Source organism: Pongo pygmaeus, chromosome 8 (genome assembly GCF_028885625.2).
Source record: "Pongo pygmaeus isolate AG05252 chromosome 8, NHGRI_mPonPyg2-v2.0_pri, whole genome shotgun sequence".
Taxonomy (NCBI): Eukaryota; Metazoa; Chordata; class Mammalia; order Primates; family Hominidae; genus Pongo; species Pongo pygmaeus.
The window spans coordinates 52,261,540-52,278,391 of NC_072381.2; positions in this window are offsets into that span (position 1 = coordinate 52,261,540).

Below are 16,852 nucleotides of genomic sequence, written 5' to 3' on the forward strand. Positions count from 1 at the left end.
TCCCACTGTCCCTGTCCTTGTTTTGTCTGAGCCATTCCTAGAAGGCAGAACTTGTGCTTCCTCCACCTCTGTGTCCCACTTGAGCCCTACAATCTGCCCCTAAATGGGCACAGTGGGGCTGACTGGGGGGCTCTGGTAGACTGAACACATATCCCCCACCCAGTTCCTGTGCTGAAGCCCTAACCCCCAACGTGATGGTATTTGGAGATTGGGCCTTTGGGAGTTATTCAGGGTTAGAAGAGACCATGAGGGTGGGGCCCTAATGATGGGATTAGGGCCCTGGTAAGAAGCAGAGACCCCAGAGCTCTCTCCCTGACACGAGGACACAGTGAGAAGGCAGCCATCTGCAAGCCAGAAAGAGAGCCCTCACCAGAACCTTGCCCACTGGGATGCTAACCTTGGACTTCCAGCCTCCAGACTGTGACAAATACATTTTTTTTAAAATATGCGCCACCACCCCCAAGTCTATGGCACTTTTTCCTAGCAGCCCTATGTGACTAGGACAAGATGCATAATCTCAAGAACTTCCTTCATGACCGGTATCTGGAAACCGTGCATCAGAGCCACGGGAAAGAAAGGCTTGGCCCTTTGCAACTGTCAGCACACCTCCACCCCAAGTGCAGTGTATCACACATGAACCAGGAGAGCCTGGGACGCAGTGAAAAGGAATCTGTAAATACCCATGATGTCGTCACATCCATGCTTGGGGAAGCCACGCAGCTTGCTCACAGCAGGTGCTGGGGGTGTACTGAGGCTGTTGGTCGGCTTGGCCTCCCTGCTCACGCAGCCAGGTCACTCTCTGGGAGCCAGTGCAGCTGGGGTGGCCACCGGCAGGTTTGCCTCCAGAGACCCCTCCCTTCACCACTGGTTGACAGATCCCTGAAGAAGCCACGGCCTCCTGGGAAACTCCATCTGACAATGTGAGCAAAGCTGGCCCCCGTTAGTGAACATGCTGTGCTTTCTGACAGCTACCAGGATGGACTCGATCCAGGTGGCTGCGCTTTTGTAGCTCACTTTGATTCTAACTTCAGCGTCGCATGATGCCCTATGAATGGAATATACAATGTGTGTCTTTCACATCTGTCTTCTTTCACTTAGAATAATATTTCCAAGGTCATCTACATTTTTAATATGTATCATTACATCAAACCTTTTTGTTGCTGAATAATATTCCGTTAATGGATATACTAAAATTTATCCAGTTATCAGTTAAGAACATTTGGGTTTTTTTCACTTTTTGGCTATTGTGAATAACACTTCTAAGAACATTTGTGTACAAGGTTTCCTGGGAATGTATGTTTCCATTTCTCATGGCTACATACCTAAGAGTGAAATTGATGGGCCATATGGAAACTCTATGTTTAACCATTTCAGAAGGTGCCAGACTGTTTCCAGTGTACATGAACCATTTTATATACCCGCTAGCTGTGTGAGGGTCCCAGCATCTCTCCATATTCTAGCCAACATTCATTATCAACTCTCTTTTTGATAAAGTCATCCTAGTGGTTCTGAAGTTGCATCTCATCGTAGTTTGCATTTGTGTTTCCCTGATGTTGAACCTCTTTCATGTACCTATGCGCCACTTGTATATCTTCTTAGGAGCAATGTGTACTCAACATTTAGTAATTTTTAACTGGTTTGTGTTTTGTCATTGAATTATAAGAATTCTTTATATATTCCAGATAAAAATGCTTTACAAGATATAATTTGCAGAAATATTCTCCCATTCTATGGGTTGTCCTTTACTTTCTTGATGGTACTCTTTGAAGCACAAAAGTTTTTACCTTGGATGATGTCCAATTTATCTATTTTTTCTTTTGTTACTTGTGGTTTTGATGTCATGTTTAAGAAACCATTAACTAGTCTTAGGTCATGAAATTTATTCCTATGCTTTTTCCTTTTTAAAAAACCATCTTAAACATTTTCAATTGTACAATTTAGTAATGTTATGTATATTCACATCATTGTGAAATTTAGATCTTTAGAAATTTTTTATCTTTCACAACTGAAATTTTGTACACATTAAATACTAATTTCCCCCCTACTCCCACCCCCAGCCCTTGGCAACCACTACGTTATGTTTCTGTGATTTTGGCTACCTTAAATACTTCATATGAAGGAAAGTATTTGTCCTTTTGTGATGGGCTTATTTCACTTAGCATAATGTTCTTGAGATCGATCCATGTTCTAGCATGTGACATGATTTCCTTCTTTCTGTAGGCTGCTTAGTCTTCCATTGTGTGTATATACCATATTCTATCCTTTGATCCACCAATGGATATTTGGATTGGATCTCTTGGCTACTGTGAATAATGCTGTAATAGGGATTGTATGGAATTTGTAAATTGTTTTAGGTAATATGGACATTTTAACAATATTAAGTCTTCAAATCCACGTGCATGGAGATGTCTTTTCATTTATTTATATACTCTTTGGTTTCTTGTAGCATTGTTGTTTTGTAATTTTTAGTGTCCAAGTTGTTTGCCTCCTTGGTTAAGTTTATTTCTAAGTATTTTGTTCTTTTACATGCTATTATAAATAAAATTGTGGGTTTTTTGTTTTTGTTTGTTTGTTTGTTTATTTGTTTGTTTTTGTAGTAGAGACAGGATTTCACTATGTTGGCCAGGCTGGTCTCAAACTCCTGGCCTCAAGTGATCCACCTGCCTCAGCCTCCCAACATGTTGGGATTACAAGTGTAAGCTGCCGCACCTGGTCTGAAATTTTTTTCTTAATTTCCTTTCCATATTGGTCATTGCTAATGTATGGAACTGCAATGGATTTTTGTGTGTTAATTTTGCATTTTGTAACTTTGCAGAAATCATTTATTAGTTCTTACAGGTTTTTTGGTGGAATTTTTTGGGTTTTCTACATATAAAACCATATAATCTGTAAATAGAAATAATTTTACTTCTTCCTTTCCAATTGGAATGCCTTTTATATATCTTTTCCTTGTCTAATTGCTCTGGCCCAGTACTACATTGAATGGAAGTGGCAAGAGTGGGCATCCTTGACTTTCTCCTGTACCTTGAGAAATAGCTTTGTCTTCCACTAGTAAACATAATGTTAGTTGTGGGCATTTCATGTAAGGTCTTTATTATGTGGTAGTATTTTCCTTTTATTCCTAGTTTGTTGAGTGTTTTAAATCATGAAATGGTGTTGAATTTTGTTGAATGCTTTGTCTGAATCTTGTGGTTTCTGTCTTTCATTATATTAATGTGGTGTGTGACTTGATTGATTTTTGTATCTTGACTCATCCTTGCATTCCAAGTATAAATCCAACTTGGTCATGATATATAATCTTTTTTCCTTTGAGATGGAGTCTCACTGTGTCACCCAGGCTGCAGTGCAGTGGCACAATCTCAGCTCACTGCAACCTCTGCCTCCCAGGTTCAAGTGATTCTCCTGCCTCAACCTCCTGAGTAACTGGGATTACAGGCACCTGCCACAACGCCTGGCTAATTTTTGTATTTTTAGTAGAGATGGGGTTTCAGCATCTTGGCCAGGCTGGTCTTGAATTCCTGACCTCATGATCCACCCGCCTTGGCCTCTCGAAGTGCTGGGATTACAGGCGTGAGCCACCGCGCCCAGCCTACAATCCTTTTAATGTGCTGTTTAATTCTGTTCACTAAAATTTTTTTAGGATTTTTGCATCAATATTCACCTGATACATTGGTCTTTAGTTTTCTTTTCTTGTGGCTTTGGTTGTGGAATCAAGGTGATTTTGGCCTCATATGAGTTTGAGAGCGTTTCCTTTCTTTAATTCTTTGGAAGAATTGAATTGATTCTTTGGTAGAATTTCCCAGGGCTGGGTTTTTCTTTTTGGGAGGTTTTTGATTACTGCTTCAATCTACTTACTAGTTATAGGTCTGTTCCAATTTGTAAAATTTATTTGTGATTCATTCTTGGTAGGTTGTATGTTTCTACAAATTTATCCATTTCTTCTAGATTATTCAATATGTTGGCATTTAAGTATTAGTGGTATTCTCTCATAATTCTGATAATTCTTTTTGTTTCTGTGGCATCAGTTGTAATGTCCCTTCTTTCATTTTTAATTTGAGTTATCTTAGTTTTCTTTCTTTTTTTCGTAAGTAGTCCAGTTAAGGGTTTGTAATTTTGTTGATATTTTAAAACATCTAATTCTTGATTTTGTTGATTTTTTCTATTGCTTTTCTATTCTCTATTTTGTTTATCTATCTGATCTTTATTATTTCCTTCCTTCTGCTAATTTTTGGTTTAGTTTGTTCTTTTTCTAATTCCTTGAGGTGTTAGGTTATTGATTTGAGCTCTTTCCTCAAGCTTATGGTGCTATAATAAAATACTATAGACTGAGTGGTTTAAGCAACAGATGTTTACTTCTTTCAGTTCTGGAGCTGGAGGGTAGGAAGTCCAAGATTCAGGTGCTAGTAGACTCTGTGTTCATAAACTCCTCTTTCATATTTTCTGTGCTACATTCTAACTGACTTTTTACATTTATCAATCATCTATGTCATCGATTTCCTCTTTAGACACAGTAGACACAGCAGATTATCTGTGTCTAATCTACTCTTTTGCCCACTCACTTTGATATGCATAAGTGTGATGCCTGCATGTTCAATTTATCACACATTATTAAGAATATTCATTTTTAATGATTGAAATTTCATAACTTTAATAATTTTTACTACTTCAAGAACATTTGTTTTTAATGAAGTGCATTTATTAGGAACAACACTCTGAATACTCACAAGCATCTTGCACAGTTAACCCTAGGCCAGGGGACACTTGGCAACCACACGGTATAAGGATACCAGGACAGAGTCCATGGAGGCCAAGGCGGGCCGATCACCTGAGGTCAGGCGTTCAAGACCAGCCTGGCCAGCATGGCAAAACCCCATCTCTACTAAAAATACAAAAATCAGCCAGGCGTGGTGGCACGCACCTGTGATCCCAGCTACTTGGGAGGCTGAGGTGGGGAGAATTGCTTGAACCCAGGAGGCAGAGGTTGTAGTGAGCCGAGATCGCTCCACTGCACTCCAGGCTGGGAGACAGAGCGAGACTCTGTCTCAAAAAAAAAAAAAGAAAGAAAGAGAGAGAGAGAAAGACAAAGGAAAGAAAGAAAGAGAGAGAGATAAAGAAAGAAAGAAAGAAAAAGAAAGAAAGAAAGAAAGAAGAAAGAAGAAAGAAAAAGAAAAGAAAAGAAAGAAAGAAAGAAATGATTGGACTCAAAAGTTATGCTGCAAATTAACTGGCACTGTAATCCCTATTCAAAATCATTCTGTGGCATAAGCTACAATGAGGCAAACTGTTGACACCTATCAAGCCTCAGGGGGCCCTCTGAGTCCCACCTCAGGGGAGAACCTTGCTAGGGTGTATCTGATGGCCTATGTGGTATCTGTGCTCCTGGAAACAGGTGGAGGCTTTGGGATGAGTGTAATGCCGGGAGGGTGGTCTTGAGCACTCGTAGCCTCAGCTGGAGGAGAAAGCACAGAGTGAATCTTATTTTTCCACATTTGCCTCCTTTGATGCTGTATGTCTGTGATGGTTAATAGTAGATGTCAATTTGACTGGATTGAGGGATGCCTGGATGGCTAGTGAAGCATTGTTCCTGGTTGTGTCTGTGAAGGTGTTTCCAGAGGAGATTGACATGTGAGTCAGTGAATGGAGAGAGGAAGATCCCTGCTCAATGTGGATGGCACCATACAATCAGCTGGGGGTGTGGCTAGCACAAAGCAGGTAGAAGAAAGGGGATATTCAGTGCTCCCTCTCTCTTTCTCTTTCTCTCCCTCTCTCTTTCTCTACCCTTCCCACCCCACCCCCGCACCCCACCCTGTCTCTTCATTCCAGAACAGGATGCCTTTTTCTCCTTCTCCCCTTGGACATCAGACTCCAGGTTCTTTGGCTTTTGGACACTAGGACTTGTACCAGCAGCCTCCTGGGGGCTCTCAGGCCTTTGGCCTCAGACTGGGGGCTGCCCTGTGGCTTCCCTGGTTCTGAGGCTTTCAAACTATTGAGCCATGCTACTGGCTCCCCTGGGTGCCACGCTGTCATTCTGCAGCTCATGGGACTTTGCCTTTGTGATCATGTGAGCTAATTCCCCTTATATATCCTATTGGTTCTGTCCCTCTGGTGAACCCTAATACAGTGTCTCCCAGTTCCATTTAGCATGATTACAGGGATGGGAAAATATGTTAGGGGCTGGAAGATGGTTCTCTGGAAGGAGGTATCAGGCAGTGTCCTGAAGGCAAGACCCTCCAGGCTCTGTCATGGCAAATTTGCTGACCAGTACAGGGTGTTCTTGTCCAGGAGTCCATGGACCCTCAGGCAATCCAGCAAAATTTGGAGTCCATGATGGGCTTGGAAATTTCAATGAAGATTTGGGGGTGTCCTAACCCCAGCTATTTAAGAGCCTCTGCTTTAGATGGTGTGAGGGACCCAACAACCACATTCTATATAGCTGTCCTGGGCATGCTTGGTCTTCCCAGCCATGAGTTTTTTGTGGTGTGGTCTCAGAGCTCACCTCACTCTACCCTGAGACTCTTGTACAGTGAAGTGCAAGGATGTGGCCAGGCCAATTGTCAGCAGTCAGCTCCTGGCCTGCCTAACTCAATATAGAGCATGCATCCACTGTGTGCTACTCTGCTGCCCAGAGTCATCGTGCTCATGAGCCAGATATAAACGCTGAGTCTGGAGCCTGTGTGCCCGAGAGACCCTGTCCTGTCATTTGGCCCAGGGAGCATCACACAGGGCACTCCTCTCCTCAGTCTCTCTCGCATCTCTCTGGCAGACAGGTGGTCATGATCGTCAGCGCTGTGGAGCCCTATTATTCCAGAGCAAATGCTGGAGCCAGACTGACCCTGTGGAAATGCACAAGGACATGGGCTGTGGTGATGGGCGCCCTCAGTCAGGCACCAGCTGTCCCACATTCCTGGCTTCCACCTCTGGGGCAGCTCCCTGACATTCTCTGAAGTCTGTCCACTTCCTTTTCTGTTACAGTTGCCCTCATCAGGGGGAGCAGTGGGCTTTGGCCTGTTTACCTAAGCCCTCATGTGTGTGCTGCAGCCTGGCTTGGGACACATTTGGTCTCCATGTGAAGACCAAGATTGCGGCTTTCTGCACTTGGAGCCCAAAAGGACAGGTGGGGCCTGAGAGATGGATGCTCCTGTCCCAGGACAAGGAAATTCCCCCAGGAGAGCTGCTCATGGCCCCCTTTAACTCCCAACTCCCATGAAGGGGCTGACAGGGGCTCCCTGCAGGCTGAGGCTCTGAGCACAGGGACACCTGGGGCCCCACATACCAGCCCCATGAGAAATAGGGCCAAAGAGCCTCATTCCCCCTGTGAGTGGCTGGTCACCCACACTTCAGGACCTCATCCCGTGCTGATCTGCAGCTGACATGCTGAGTCTTCCTTGGGCTTCATCCCCTGGAGTCGTCCCCTACTCCTGGCTCCCGTGCTGGTGGCCCTGCCTTCTCCCCCAGACACGCAAGGACTCTCCAGGCCTTACCTCAGTGACAGCAGCTTTGCCATCCCACTGGCCTCAATCCCAGAAAAACATCAAGAGAGCAAGGCCCAAGATTTTAAAAGAGCTAAGACTGATGTTACAGAAAATGGACTGTGAGATGAGGAATTTTCACAAGTGTTCTCCAATTTATCCAGAGAATGAAACAGAAATTGTGGAATTGAAAGTTGCAAAAAACAACACTAAGAAATAGTGGTTTAAGCGGATGATGCTTTCATGGATTCAGGGAAATGACTGCTATCCACAGAGTGTGCAGAGGCAGTGCCTGGTCCTGGTGGGTAGCATGGCTGTGGCTCATCCAAGAGAATGAGACAGGGCTGGGCAAGCCTTATATGTGGAATTCACCAGAGTGAAGCTTGGCCAGTGATGCCAGGGAAGGACCACGATGGTGAGGTGTTGACTACCCATCTCTGCCACCATCAACCCTGATTCAACGCATTTGCTGGAGAACCAGGGCAGACTGACAGTGAGATTTTGGGCCCCGGGGCCAGTCATCCCTACAAAATGAAATATTTCTCCAAGAACAGGACAAGGAATCACCGTTTTCCCAAACCACACACCATATCTTAATAGAACAACTTTTTAAAAGGTTTTTATTTTATTTTAAAATTCCAGGATACATGTGCAGAATGTGGAGGTTCATTGCATAGGTATACATGGGCCATGGTGGTTTGTTGCACCTATCAACCCATCATCTAGGTTTTAAGCCCTGCCTGCTTTAGGTATTTGTCCTAATGCTCTCCCTCCCCTTGCCCCTGACCCCCCGACAGGCCCCGGTGTGTGATGTTCCCCTCCCTGTGTCTATGTCTTCTCACTGAATAGAACAACTTTTAAAAATGTGCAGCTGGAGCAGCCTTGGAGGGCATTGGTAAGCAGTGAGCGGAGAGTGATGTGTTTCAGGGAGGATTTGGACTGTCTGGCTTGCAGGTGACCCTCTTTTCCCACAGAGGCAGTCTGTCAGTAACTCATCAGGAAGCCCAGGTAGTCTTCCTCAGGCACTTCCATCATTCCTGGGATGGCAGGGATAAAAAGGGACTGGAAGAGATGGGGCAGAGAACAGCCCTCACTGACAGCACAGAGCCTCATCTCTCCACACAGTCTCTGTCTCCTCCTCTGCCCACACGGTGACTCCCAGCCTCTAAGATTCCTGCTTTCAGCAATGCCCCTGACAGCACACCAATTGTCTGAGGAGTTCTCAAACACCAACTCTTCACTGCCCATTAGCACAACGAAGAAACTGAGGAAAATGTATATGTCCCTGAATGTTGCTAATGGTCTTAGGACAAGCTGCTACTTATACTGCATTATGTACTTCTTAGTTAATTGGGGTTAGGATGTCATTTCTAATGAAATGATGTTAATAGGGTTTGTAAAATGAATGATGTGCAACCCCATGAAAAACTCTATGCTTTTTGAAGGAGTAAAGGAAGCAAGGAGGAGTGATAAAAATTTTGATTGTTGAAGTGGCATGGGGGCAGGTTGAACTTGTCCAAGACTGCTTCCCTGCAGGCCAGCCTCCTTCGATGCTTCATGAATGCTCTCCGTGTCTGGGCGTAAGGTCATCAAGGCTGAGTTCTAGTAGAAGAGACATTCTAGAGGTCTCGAATGTCTTATACAAACACACTTAGAGACACCTGTTCTAGTAGTCCACCATTATGCCTCCACTCCTTAGGTCTTGTAGTGAAATCATATTCATTCATTCTACAAGTATCTACTCAAGACGTGATATTTGTCAGGTGAGTGATGAGCACAATGGTTGATAGGCAGAGACAAATGATAATCAAAAAATGAATAATAAAGGGTAATGAAGGCTGGGCATGGTGGCTCATGCTTGTAATCCCAGCACTTTGGGAGGCGGAGGCAGGTGGATCACCTGAGGTCAGGAGTTCAGGACCAGTCTGGCCAACATGGTGAAACCCTGTCTTTACTAAACATACAAAAATTAGCCAGGCATGGTAGCCTCTGCTGAGCTCTCTTTTGTGTTTTAATGTAAGATTAAGCAGCTCTTGGGCCTTTGGGGATTCTCAGCCAAACCAGGTCTCACCTCCCCTCTCTGCACGGGCGGACAGATAATCTGCTGCTGCACACAGGACACACAGAGCTCACCCCTGCTCACTCAGGCTTACCTCCTAGGATGCCTCCTAGGCAGGCAGAAGTCGAGGCTGGCTTGCCACACTCACACTCTGGGACAAGGGACCTGCACCTGCCCTTGCTATGCTCAACTGTCTCTCGGGCTGTCACCACTGCCCTCAGAAGAGCTCATACTGCTGGGGTGCCCAACTGTTTCTCAGGCTCTTGCCAAGGGGTGGCAAGAGAGTTTCCCCTACTTACCTGCCCACTGGGAACAAAACTTTATTTACTTTTTATTGAGGTAAAACAGATTTAACATAAACTACCATTTTAATCATTTTTGAGTACAGGGTTTATTGGCGTTAAGTTTATTCACATTGTTTTCTCACCACCACCGCCAATCCATCTCAAGAACTTTCTCATCATCCCAATATCAGACTCTGAACCCATTAAACACCCAGCTCCCTGCTCCCCTTTTTCCAAGTCCCTTAATTTGAAGTGCAATGAGGAGACTATTTTTGAAATTAGAACGTTCACTTTTTGTTGACTTTCTCCATGAAAACCTTCCCTTGATTTAGTCAGAAGTCCCCACACCCTGGTTTCTGGGACAGATTCCTCCCAGGCCTCAGGAGACTGTGCCCCATCTGCTGATGATGCCATAATAGGACCCCAACAGGAAAACCAGGATGTCTAATGTGTAAGGGCAGGGTTTTCAGGGGACAGGAGGGGGTTTCCCGAGAATTCTGGAAGCATTTCTGGAACTAGAGCCTTGTGTGGGAAGTGTGGCATTTTCCTATCAGCGAAGCACTGATAGAAAAAATGGGGAGACACTTTCTGAGGGGGCATCACAGGCAGGGGAGAGGAGAGGCAGACAAGCACTGGCTGCACTTATACTCAGGCCACTGAGCAGCGGAAACAGTCCAGAGTGTGTGGTGCCACTTTCCCATTGGGATGTTGTGCCTTTTCTTACCAATTTTCGAGAACTTTTGGAATATTATGGATAATATGAAGGATAATAATCCCTGCCCCAGTTCTGGGCTGCTCCCTGTGGCCAGAGAAGGTGGCCTTGAAGGTGTTGGGTAAAGACCACCTGCCCAGCTCTCCAGGCTTGCTAATGTGGGGGGAGGAGATGCAGCCCAAGGATCCCGAAGCTCTTGCATCAAGTAGCTATTCTCCACCCAGAGCTGCCGGCCATGGGTCCAGTGAAAGAAAACTGTCAGGACCACCACTGCTGCTGCCACCAACCCCTCCCCAGCAATAGAGGTGGAATAGAAATGACCTTCCCCACCTGCTAAGCTTCCCTGCCTATCTCCTGAGGGATTCCTGGGCAACATGGATAAGAACATAAGTAGAACATCAGAATCCAGGAGACTAAAACAGCTGCTTGGGAAGATAAAGAAGACATGGCAGGGCAGGCACAGTGGCTCACACCCATAATCCCAGCACTTTGGGAAGCTGAGGTGGGCAGATCATGAGGTCGAGAGATCGAGACCATCCTAGCCAACACAGTGAAACCCCGTCTCTACTGAAAATAGAAAAATTAGCCAGGCATGGTGGCTTATGCCTGTAGTCCCAGCTACTCAGGAGGCTGAAGCAGGAGAATGGTTTGAATTCAGGAGGCAGAGGTTGCAGTGAATGGAGATCGCACCACTGCTCTCCTGCCTGGTGACAAAGCGAGATTCCTTCTCGAAAAAGAAGAAGACATGGCAAACTGCAGTGCCACCCAGCCTGCCCCTGCTGTCTCCATACCTGCTGAGACTCCCTGCCCCGGCCACCTCTGACTTGGCCCACGTGGCTGCTGGGCCCCTCACCCTGCCTGTCCCTCCACCTTCACCCACACCAAGAATTGAGTAAAAATTGATATCCATAATTCCTAACTCTCCCCTGGGTCTTCCTGCTGATCTTGCCCCCATTTTGGGGGTTCCACCTAATGAGAAAGGAGGCTGCCCTCATTCAGTTGCAGCTTCAGCACCTCTGACCTCTCACCCCTGCCCCATACCTCCTAGCCCTGCATCTTTCTCCTTCCAGCTTCCCTTCAGAAGGGAGCCTCCTACACCCGTATGTGTGTTTTCCTCTCCTCCTCTTTCCTCCCCAACTCCTCTTCCAGCACCTTCCACTAGAATCTCTGCTATCACCCATCAGCAGATGAATTCCACAGCAGCCATTTATTTCCACCATCACAGCAAGGGCATCTGCCCACCTGACCTTGCAGCCTCCTTGAGCCCTCAGCTCTTTGTTACGGACACGACTCCCACTACCAACGCTGTGGTTTTCAAATCTTCACCAAGCTCCAGAGTGAGCACCCTCTTAATTGCCCAAATTCAGCGCACAGTAGAGGCACCCTGGAAAGACATCGGCCTATGTCTGCCTGGCTGCATTCATATTCTCCAGGCCCACCCCTCAGCCCACACTTGGGGCCCCCTGATGGGCAGCAATGAAAAGCCTCTGTGCCCAGGGCCCCTGTTTTTCCGAGCCTTCCCATCAGGGCTCCTCCAGGCACCTCCAGTTTAGGGAGCAGCACCTCTGCAACACCCTCCTCCAGAACAGATAGTGTGATGGGGGATGGCACCACAACTGCTGCAACTGAACACAATTAGGGTCCCCATTCAGAAAGAGCACCCAAGGCCCACCTGGTACACGCAGGTGGTATGATGGGGAATAAATAAGAAGCAAGTCTCCCTCCACATATGGTCCCCATGAATGGACATTGCTCCTGGAGGAAGGGGCTCAGTCCGTTGAAGTTAAATTTAAGCTGCTCTCTCCTTATACAAGCCAGAGGCCCCAAACCTCAAAGTGTGTGTGTGTGTGTGTGTGTGTGTGTGTGTGTGTGTGTGTGTGTGTGTGTGTGTGTGTTGGAGGATGTGGGGCTGATGAGCCCAATCAGAACCACAGTGTATTTGAGGCACTCCCCTGTGGACAGAAGAAGCAGCCAACATGTGTCATCATCAGCTGTGCCCTCCCTGGCTTGGCTGTTCATCTGGCTGACCAAAGCCCCCAGCCAGGTCTCTATTCTTTGAACTGGCAGGATGCCCGCTGCTATTTCCAGGTGCCCCTCTTCCCCTTGCCTGTTTACTTTGATGGGCTCTTCTCTCTCCTGATTGTGCATTAAAATCTTATTCTTGTTGCTCTGCCTCTGCTCATGTGTCTATATATTTTATAATATAAATCTTACATATTTTAATTTTTAATTGAATATTATATATATTAATTATATGTAACCTTAAAACTAGATATAAAGAATGTAGGCATATAGATATCTTGCAACCATAAAACCTAAAGAAACTTGCAGATCAACAAATGTAGGGACCTCATAAAATTCAAATGACAATTTTAATATAATGGAACAAAGGCAGAACAGTCACTCCCCTCCACCATGCAGAAGTGGTGCCCCCTGCTCCCATGCAGACTCTCCTGAGATCCGCCTGTTGGTGGCATGCTTTGCACCTTTGCAGTAACTGGATGCTTCCAACACCTGTCCCTATGTAAGTTACACAGAGGCTTCCTTTGCACATCCTGTAATGAAGTCTTTTGGCCTTCACTTGGTGAGAACACAATATTTCATATTAACTCCCTGTGCATTCTTTTTTAAAAAAATATTTCTCTGTAACAAAGAAAATGTCATTCCCTGGCACCAAAGAAATGTTAAATAGATAAAAATATGGAAGCTCTCTGTTAAGTCGATCATCCAAATGAACCAAAATATGTTGATCTTGATTGGTCACTCCACATCTCCAGCAATATGACTGTGTGGGCACCTGATCTCCTCCATTAACATTTTATTTACGAAATCCGGCTTCAGGCCAAAGCTGGCTATGGTTTGCTGACCCCTGTTCTGGTGGAAGAGACATTTAACAACTAATTATACAAATAACAACTACTAAGTGCTATGAAGTAAAAGTTCCCAATGCTTAAAACCCTCTAAGAGTAGAGATTGAACCTATGCAGGTAGATCAGATTGCCCTGAGGGAGTGGGTCTTAGATTTAATGTAGTTAATTAGTCAGGGAGGACAAGACTACTCCAGATGGAGGAAACCACCTGGGGAAAGGGATGGGGCAGAAGACAGCCTGGCAAACCCAGTTTGAAAGAGGTTTAGGGAGAGGGAACAGGAAGAGTGAGGGCCAGCGGCTGTGAGCTCAGGCTGAAAACAGCAGGGAGGCCAGCCCCTGTGAGGTCCTGTGGGTCTTGTGAGGGAATTAGGTCTCTATTTAAATACAGAGACTGCAGCAGGAGAAGTAACATGCTCAAGGCTGCACAGCCTGCACAAGATGGAGCTGGAAGCCTCCTCTGTTCACCTCCAGACCCACGTTCTGTATTCTGTTTGTGTTCATTTTGGATCTAGGCTTGCCCGGTGTCTTTACAAGTTTCCCTCCATGCAATTTCAAAATCTTTCAACAAAATGAAAAGGAAAGGAAATTTTGTCTGCACCTAGGCTATCCTATAGTGGAGGACCTAGAGGACTGGAGAGAGCTGTGTTCCCACTTCTCCTTTCCTCTTTAATGCCCCTTATATGGAGTCTTAGCAAAGCTTTCTCTGTCCTCAATGTCAGAGAAGCCTTCAGAATATTGCCTGGGCTCCTCCTCCTGTGTTACCATGCCCTCTGGGTCTCACCCTGCCTGCCTCTTCACTCTGTCCTCACTGCCTCACTTTCACGCTCCCCTTGGGGACACTTGTATGCTTGCTGCCCCATGAATGTTCCACGTCCCCTTTTCAGTTCCACGTTGTTCCTCTGCTGGAAGAGCATAAGCCTCGCCCAGCCCCTTTGTCTGGACACCTTCTTTTCTTTAAGAATCCACCCACAAACAGCTCCTGATGCTTCCAGGTCTGCAGGAAGCCATCCCTGGCCCCTTCCTCACCCAGCCCGAGCACTGTGCTACCCTGCAGCGTCCACACAGTTCCCAGTGTGAATGACTGACATCCCAAACTACTGTTCACGTCGGCCTCCTGCACTGCACCCTGAGCTTGTGAGCTCTGTGACAGCAAAGGGCTTATGTGAAGGGCGTTTGGCACTTTCCATGTGAAGTTTAACCCATTTACCTTGTTAATTCCATTTGTTCCCACCTCTTAGGTACCTGCATATTTCTATCCTTCAGATTTCCTAGCACTGGGCCTTATAGCAGCATTTCTTAAAATGGGGTCCCCAGTCCAACAGCATCAGCATCACATGGGAATTTGCTAGAAATGCAACTTCTGGAGCCCTCCTTGGACCTCTGGGATCTAAAACTCTGGGGGTAGGTGCAGCGATCTGTGCTTTCATAACCCCTCCAGCTGACACTGAGGCCGGCTAGTGTTTGAGAACCACGGCCTCCCAGGAAGTCATTGCTCATGAAATTGTTGATTCCCTGAGGACAGTAACCGGTTATTTTCAATCTTGAAAGGAAAAAGAGTAACTGAGGAAATGACAAAGAAACTTTTACTTTAGAAAAAGAATTTTCCAACTTGATATTTCAAATACGTGACTTCCAAAGAAGGTCTAGCTTTGTACGTATAAAAACAAGGTTGATTCTGTCTGGCTCAGTCTACCCCAGGTGTGGTTTTGCTGAAGGGCAGGTGTTTGGAAGAGATAACCTTACCAGGTGCCCTCCACTGCTCAGATTCTCTGCTTCTAGGATATTCTATGTAGTATAAAATAAATATAAGCTAGAGAGGAGGGCATGATTGCTAGGGGAGTAAAAAGATGGTTTCTGTTTTGCAGGATGAAAGTATTCATGGATGGATGGTGGTGTTGGTTGCATAAAAATGTGAATGTATTTAATGCCACCAATCTGTGCAATTCAAGATGGTTAAAATTATCAATTTTATGTTATTTATGTTTTACCACATTTTGAAAATAAAAATAAAAAGATAAAGCTGGCACCTAAAAATGTCCAGGTAACAATAAATCTGGCAGAGTGAAGTACAGGACTACCCATTGTATTGAGAGCAGCCCAGCAAAGCAGAGGCCCCTAGAGAAATGGGGGATAAGAAAAGTGAAAGATTGTTATTTCCAAAATAACCACCTATAAGGTGGTCTTCCTAATGGGAAGAAGTGATTGTTCCTTGGCTCATTTTCTTTTTTTTCCTTTTTTTTTTTTTTAGTTTTCAGGGTTTTTGTTCAGTTTGAATTCATATGTGGGAGGATGTCACAGCCTTTGCAGGCCTTTGGATTCTTGAGAACTTAATCAGGCCAAGCTGTTCATGAGAAGTAGTGTGCTCAAATTCATCCTTCCAACAAGGGGCTGTTGGGTACCACTATGGTGCCAGCCCCGTGCTGGCCACAGGGGTGAAATGTCCAGTTAGGGCCACATCCTGGCTCACCTACCAGGCCACGGGCTCAGCTCCACAGCTGCCTGAGAAATTTGCTTTCAGGGGTAATTTGTAGAGATTGTAGCTGAGCTTTGGGTGGCAACCTGAGGTGCGGTCAGACTTTATCATCACAACCAAAAGTCACATGCTGATGAGAGGCTCCAAACAGCAGCTGGAGCCCATGACCCAGCAACTTCCAGATGTTGAGTTGGGACAGGGAACGGGCTTGTCTGCTCCAAATGAATGCCCTGGCCAGAAAGAGTAAACCAGGGAGGCACTCTTGAAAGAGGGTATTAAGGAGCAGTGAGCCCCCTTCCACCTCCACCAGGAAACGTCTCCAGGACAGACAGCTGCTGACCTCTTTCTGGAAGCGCTGGGCCTCAGAAGGTTGCTGCTTCCTGCCTACTTGCTCCCAAGGCATATTCTTGATCAGAAAGGAAGGAAGAAGTGCATGGGCTTGGGGAGGAGGAGCAGGGAAGAAGTCACAGGAATGCCCACAGCAGAGGTCTGCGGGGATGACGGGCTATCCCTGGTGGCAACACTCTTGGGGCTGGGGCTGGGTGAGGATGGCCTCAGAAGCACCCTATGCTGTGACTCCAGACCCCGGGATCCTCCTCAGGGTACAGAGAAGGAGCTCAGGTGAGCTCTGGGTGGATGATACCGTCTTTTCCCATTGAAATCACAGAATTTTACAACTAAAGAGAACTTCAGATGATTTGAGTCAACCATACTCTTTTGGGGGCTGGAAGCAGAGATGACAAGATTTGGACAAAATTACACAGTTCAATGATTAACAATTCAGACTAAGTGTCAGGCCATCTGACCACAACTGAGGCCCCCCGATACTACTCTACTAAGTGTATTATACTGTGATGTGTATGTAGGTGTGTGTGCACATGTGTGTGAATGTGTGTCAGGACTATATGTATATATATGCATATTGTGTAAGGGTGTGAGTATGTGTGTATTTGGGCATCTGTACATAAGTGTATGTGTATAGATG